Raw genomic sequence first — 7,895 nt, 5'->3', positions numbered from 1 at the left:
CCTGGCCACGAGGGTGGGGGGCACGCCCTACCCCCTGGGCACGCCCTCCTACCCCGTGGGCCCCCTGGACCTCTAGCAACCTCAACTCCAACTCCATATATTCACATTAGGGGAGGAAAAAGCAGAGAGAAGGATTCATCATGTTTTACAATACGGAGCCGCCACCAAGCCCTGTTCTTCCTTGAGAGGGCTGATCTGGAGTCCGTTCGGGGCTCCGAAGAGGGGAATCCGTCGCCATCATTATCATCAACCATCCTCCATCACCAATTTCATCATGCTCACCATCGTGTGTGAGTAATCCCATCGTAGGCTTGCTGGACGGTGATGGGTTGGATGCGATTTACGATGTTATCAAGTTAGTTTTGTTAGGGTTTGATCCCTAGTATCCATTATGTTCTAAGATTGATGTTGCTATGACTTTGTCATGCTTAATGCTTATCACTAGGGCCCGAGTGCCATGATTCCATATCTGAACCTATTATGTTTTCATGAATATATGAGAGTTCTTGATCCTATCTTGCAAGTTATATTCACCTACTACATGTTATGATTCAGCAAACCCGGAGTGAAAATAGTCGGGACACTTCCCAGTGATGACCGTAGTTTGAGCAACTCATGTATTTACTAAGTGCTAATGCTTTGGTCCGGTAATATACTAAAAGGAGGACTTAATATCCCTTAGATTCAATTAGGACCCCGCTGCCATGGGAGGGTAGGACAAAAGGTGTCATGCAAGTTCTTTTCCATAAGCACATATGACTATATTCGGAATACATGCGTATATTGATGAACTGGAGCTAGTTCTGTGTCACCCTATATTATAACTGTTGCATGATGAATGCTATCCAACATAATTATCCATCATTGATCCATTGCCTACGATCTCATTTCATATTGATCTTTGCTAAGTTACTTTTCCGTTGTCACTGTTACGACCGCTATAAAACTGCTACTGTTACTTTTGCCATTGTTACCATTACTTCCATACTACTTTGCTACTAAATACTTTGCTGCAGATATTAAGTCTTTCAGGTGTGGTTGAATTGACAACTTAGTTGCTAATACTTGAGAATATTCTTTGGCTCCCCTTGTGTCCAATCAATAAAATTGGATTGAATACTCTACACTCGAAAAATGTTGCGATCCCCTATACTTCTGGCTTATCAAGCACCATGCGCCAAGGGTCTGCTCAACCCTGGCGATGATGCACATCATGGCGTCGTCCATCGCATTGCCGGGAAGCATTGCGGCCTCAACGGGCCGTGGCGCCTTCTGGTTTTCCTTGTTGATGAGGTTGATGGCAGAGGCGTCGCTTTGGTGGGTTGGCATGCTTGGAAAAGGTGGATGTGCTACAGGTTGTGCTTGTTGCCTCCGTGTGTCGCGTGCCGCCTAGGTTTATGGGCAATATAGCTGGGTGGCGGGAAACATGTGAGGAAATAGCGGGAAACGGTGGTGTGTTCATAAAACACCATCAATTAATGGAAACTTAGCATATAAGGAACATCAAGCTAGCACAAGAAGTAGATGATGATGATATGAACACGGACCACACTAGGGAACCCGTCGGTGATGAATTCATCAATCGCAAACGGTTGTATACTAGCAAGCGTTTGCCCACAACACACATGACTTATTCCATCACAAACAGGTCGTATGGATCAACTGTATGCCACATATCGCACATTGTCAAAAAGTAATGTGGTAGACCTTCTTTAACATGTGTTAAAAAACAAGGACCTTGAGGTTAATTTAACTCATGGGATGGATCATGGAGGTCATTTAATTTTACCTTTATGACCCATCCCATCAGTTAATTTAACATCAATACAACTTCCCATCCAGTCACCCTTTCTGATGGTTGCTCCAGCCTGAGCACACTTAACTTGAGAGTTCTCTTATATGAGCTATTGGTGGAACAACTAGTCGTTGCTGATATTGGATGCCTCTTCGCACACTTAACTTGAGAGTTCTCTTATCTCAACGCAACAGTTCATCCAAGTGAATCGCATGCCGTATATCGCACACACCTTGATCTGGCTGACCGTTTCTTCTGTGTTTCCTAATCACAAATAGTTTGTTCGAGTGAACTGTATGATGTATATCACACACACCTTCATCTGGCAACCTATTTCTTTTGTTCCTCCTCATTGCAAATAGTTAATTAAACTGAACCGTATGCCCTGCATCACACATGCAACCAAAATCTGAACCATGTTTGATGCATCCGTCATCGCAAACGTTTTGCACCTTTTTTGACGGGTTTTTTACACCACCGTTTGTGATTATAGCATCGCACACAGTTTCGTCGTAGTGTCGCATTAGCAGCATCATGCAGTAGTGCTAAGTTTGCACCATTGCGAAAGTTCATTGTTTCGAAGCACCTCATGATGTTGGGTTTTGATAGACTCTACGTTCGCAGAATACTTGGGTTCAACTTGACGAGCCTAGCATGTACATGCATGGCCTCGGAACACAAAGGACCAAAAGGTCAAACACGAGCCATATACTAGTTATGATCAACATGGAGATGTTCACCATTGATAACCACTGTTAGGAAACATTGCATGGAAAACAAATTTTTTCTACGCACACAAATGATCTATCCATGGAGATGCATAGCAACGAGAGGGGGAGAGTGTGTCTACGTACCCTCGTAGACCATAAGCGGAAGTGTTTGACAACGCGGTTGATGTAGTCGAACTTTCTTCACGATCCAACCGATTGAGTATCGAATGTATGGCACCTCCGTGTTCAGCACACGTTCAGCTCGGTGACGTCCTCCACCTTCTTGATCCAGCAAGATGTCAAGGTAGTAGATGAGTTCCGGCAGCATAACGGCATGGTGACAGTGATGCTGAAGCTATCTCCGCACGGCTTCGCCTAAGCACTGCGAAAATATGATCGGGGTGTAAACGGTGGAGGGGGGCGCCGCACACGGCTAAGACATTGTCTGTTCTGTGCTAGGTGCCCCCTCCCACATATATATAGGTGGGAGGGAGGAAGGAGCTGCCAAGGGGGGGCACCCAAGTAGGTAGAATCCTACTTGGGGTCTCCCCCAAGCCGCGCCCCCTTTCCTTATTTGGAGTGCGGGGAAAGGCAGGGGAGGGTGGCGCCCCCCTTTGTTTCTCCCATGAGAGGGAAAGGCAGGAGGGGCTAGCCCTCCCCCTTTCCTTACCTAGGGCTGGCCAACCAAGGGAGGAGGTGTACCAGCCCCCTTGTGTGCTGGTCTGTCCCTTCCTTTGGCGCAAAAGGCCCATAACTTGCTGGGGGTGTCGAGAACCCCTTCCGGTGACCCGGGTCCTTCCCGATACGTCCCGAAACACTTCAGATGTCCAAATACCATCCTCCTATATATCAATCTTTACCTCTCGACCATTTCGATACTCATCATGTCCACGATCTCATATCTGACTCTGAACAACATTCGGTCCCCCAAACATATAACTCATATAACACTATATCGTCAACGAACGTAAAGCGTGCGGACCCTACGGGTTGGAGAACTATGTAGACATGACCGAGACACCTCTCCGGTCAATAACCAATAGCGCAACCTGGATGCCCATATTGGCTCCTACATATTCTGCAAAGATCTTTATCGGTCGAACCGTTATTACAACATACGTAATTCCCTTTGTCCATCGGTATGTTACTTGCTAGACATTTGATCGTCGGTATCTCTATACCTAGTTCAATCTCGTGACTAGCAAGTCTCTTTACTCATTCTGTAATACATCATCTCGTAACTAAATCATTAGTCATTTGCTTGCAACCTTATGATGTTTATTACCGAGAGGGCCAAGAGATACCTGTCCGATACTCGGAGAGACAAATCCTCATCTTGATATATGCCAACTCAACAAACACCTTCGGAGATACCTGTAGAGCATCTTTATGATCACCCAATTACCTTGTGACGTTTGATAGCACACAAGGTATTCCTCCGGTATCCGGGAGTTGCATAATCTCATAGTTGAAGTAATAAGTATTTGACATGAAGAAAGCAATAGCAATAAACTGAACGGTCATTATGCTAAGCTAATGGATGGGTCTTGTCCATCACATCATTCTCCTAATGATGTGATCCCGTTATCAAATGAAAACACATGTCCATGTTTAGGAAACCTTAACTATCTTTGATGAACGAGCTAGTCTAGTAGAGGCTCACTAGGGACAGAATATTTGTTTATGTATTCACACATGTATTTAGGTTTCTGGTCAGTACAATTCTAGCATGAATAATAAACCTTTATCATGAATAAGTAAATATAAAATAACAACTTTATTATTGCCTCTAGGGCGTATTTCCATCAGTCTCCCACTTGCACTAGAGTCAATAATCTAGTTCACATCACCATGTGATTAACACCCATAGTTCACATCGCCATGTGACTAACACTCAAAGAGTTTACTAGAGTCAATAATCTAGTTCACATCACCATGTGATTAACACTCAAAGAGTACTAAGCTGTGATCATGTTTTACTTGTGAGAGAAGATTAGTCAACGGGTCTGCTACATTCAAAGCAATATGTATTTTGCAAATTTCTTTTTCTACAATGCTCTGCATGTAGCTACTCTAACTAATTGCTCCCACATTCAATACGTATCCAGATTAAGACTTAGAGTCATCTAGATTAGTGTCAAAAGATTGCATCGATGTAACTCTTTACAACGAACTCTTTATCACCTCCATAACCGAGAAACATTTCCTTAGTCCTCTTTAAGGTAACTAAGGATAATTTTGTCCGCTGTCCAGTGATCTACTCCTGGATTACTATTTTACCCCCTTGCCAAACTCATGGCAAGGCACACAACAGGTTTGGTACACAACATGGCAGACTTTATAGAACCTATGGCTGAGGCATAGGGATGGACTTTCATTCTCTCTCTATCTTCTGCCATGGTCGGGTTTTGAGTCTTTACTCAACTTCACACCTTGCAATACAAGCAAGAACTCTTTATTTGACTGGTCCATTTTGAACTCCTTCAAAATCTTTTCAAGGTATGTACTCATTGAAAGTCTTATCAAGCGTCTTGATCTATCTCTATAGATCTTGATACCCAATATGTAAGCAGCTTCATGATACGTCTCCAATATATCTATAATTTTTGCTTATTCCATGCTATTATATTATCATTCTTGGATGTTTTACAATCATTTTATACCAACTTTATATCATTTTTGGAACTAACCTATTGACCTAGTGCCCAGTGCCAGTTGCTGTTTTTTTGCTTGTATTTTACTTCGCGGAAAATCAATACCAGACGGAGTCCAAACGCAACAAAACTTTTTGGTGATTTTTCCGGACTAGAAGGTACACGATGGGCCAAGAAAGTACCTGAGTGGGGCTCCAAGGGGAGCACAACCCACCAAGGCGCGCCTGGGGGCCCAGGCGCGCTCAGGTGGGTTGTGCCCATGTCGGCCGCCTCTAGCACCGCCTCTTTGCTCTATAAATACCCCAACATTCCATAAACCCTAGGGGAGTCGACGAAAATCAATTCCAGCCGCCGCAAGTTCGAGAAATCATAGATCCAATCTAGACACCATCACAGAGGGGTTCATCATCCTCATTGGTGCCTCTCCGATGATGCGTGAGTAGTTCATTATAGACCAACGGGTCCGTAGTTAGTACCTAGATGTCTTCCTCTCTCTCTTTTCATTCTCAATACAATGGTCTCTTGGAGGTCTATTTGATGTAACTAGTTTTTGCGGTATCACTACAAAAAAAAGACACATCCGTGACATTTTGGGCTGAACAAAAAAAATATATGTCATACTTATGACACTTCTATGACGATAATTGTGGCAAAACCCGGGGGCTGAGCAATGCGCGTTTATCTCATACATGTACGTGCGTGTGTGCGAGGCGTTGGGATCTAACAGAACCCGAGCGAGGCGTTGGGCTCTAACTGAACCCGAGTGATTGCACTAGCTACGTTATTGAACCCGAATGATTCCTTCGCTACTGCTGCTAACTGAAGCCGATCGAACCCTGCTGCCTCCTTCCCTTGATGAATAGTGAGCGTTGCTGGGGGGGGTTTGGATGAACAGTTCCCTGTGGGGGTGGATGAATAGGACCCAGTGGTTGCCTCTGGATGAACAGGACCCCGATCGATCGAGCCAGTTGGGGATGGATGAACAGGACACCGTGGGGGGCTGGATGAACAATACGACCCCGTGGAGGGCTAGTTGAATAGTAGCCGGTGGAGAGCTGGATAAACAGTAGCCCGTGGAGGGGTGGTTGAACAGGAGCCCGTGGAGAGGGTTGGCTGAACAGTAGCCGGTGGAGTAGTGCGCGGTGGAGGCTGGATGAATAGGAGCCCGTGGACGACAGTCGCAGGTGGAGGCTGGAGGAGGTCGACGGTGGATGAACAGTAGCCCGTGGGGGCTGGAGGAGGTCGACGGTGGAGATGAACAGTATCTCGTTGAGTCCCATTTTGCGGTACGCCACACCCCTCCCGGTGAACAGAACCCCCATTTCGACCGTAGGGCCCCAACACAAGTCCGTTTCCTCCGTTTTGCGGTACGCCACACCCCTCCCGATCAACAGGACCCCGTTTCGACCGTAGGAGGTCCAACCGAAGTCCGTTTCCTCCATTTTGCGGTACGCCAGACCCCTCCCGATGAACAGGATCCTGTTTCGAACGTGGCCAGTTGAACACAAGGCTGTTTCCTCCATTCTGCGGTACGCAAAGCCTCGTTTCCATCGGCTGTTCCGTCCAAGCCGGTTGGCTCCCACGTGTTCCGTTGCCTCCCGATGAACACGATGCATTCCGTTGCCTCCCCATGAACACGATGACGACACAGTTTCTCCGTTCTGACCCAGCCATGTACACGAGCCATTGTCGTACGTATGCGCGAGTAGGCGTTCAAGGCCCCACCCGTATGTACGTACGTGGCTGTATTTTCTTTCTTGCACACTGGCCGCTGTACGTATGTGTATATGCTACGTGCGCGCCTCTACTACGACATGTGCGCGCCTCTACATCGACCAGCATGTACATACACGTTCGCGACCAGAATGAAAACACTACGTACACTTCGACCAGGTGGGTCCTGACTGTCAGGCACTTCCTTGCGTGCGAAGATGTAGCTGGTGGATCCCAGCAGTCAGGGGGTCGAATCATTTTTTTTGCCCGGACGCACTTCCTTGCGTGCGAAGATGTAGCTGGTGGGTCCCAACAGTCAGGGGGGAAATGTTTTTTTTGCAAAATACGGTGGCCCACCCGATGGGTTCCCGCTATCAAGTGGAGGAATAATTATTTTGCACGTAATAAGGATGCACTTCCTTGCGGCTATCGTGGACCCTGCTGTCAGCCTCTCCACGTATAGTACTCTTCCAATGGAAGTTGGTCGTTGACCACATTGACCACGCCGCCCCGAGAGCACCATGGCGTTAGACGATGGCGAGGCCTAGTAAGGGGACGACGCGGAGCGGGGGAAGACGCAGCAGTGGATGCCCATGCGGAGAGGAGTACGAGGCTTCACTTGTTTGTGTGCGTTGTGAGGCCGTCGTTGCCGAAGAATAACAGGGGTGTGGGTGAGTGGAGGGATGGCCTGGCCAGCGGTGGGAGTAGTAGGGGACGGTGAGGCCTCCGCGGCATCACAACCGGCCACGAGAGGCAGGAGCAGGCGGCACGACCGACGCTGCTTTTGGAGGCTGGAGCAAGAAAACCAGAGGTTGAAGAAGCACTACGGCCGTTTGATGGACATCGTACGGTCACTGGAGCTAGAATCGTGCATATTGACTAAGTTGACAAAGCCCTCCATCCCTGTTAACTTAGTAGGCCCACAAGTCAGCCTCCCACTATACTGGGTCCCAGCTAGCAGGGGGGGTATTCATTTTTTTGTGCATAATAAGGAGGCACTTCCTTGCGTGCGAAGATATAGCT

This window comes from Triticum dicoccoides, chromosome 7B, assembly GCF_002162155.2.
Source record: "Triticum dicoccoides isolate Atlit2015 ecotype Zavitan chromosome 7B, WEW_v2.0, whole genome shotgun sequence".
In the NCBI taxonomy this organism is placed as follows: domain Eukaryota; kingdom Viridiplantae; phylum Streptophyta; class Magnoliopsida; order Poales; family Poaceae; genus Triticum; species Triticum dicoccoides.
The sequence above is the reverse complement of the archived record's forward strand: the minus strand, read 5'-3'. Positions refer to the sequence as shown.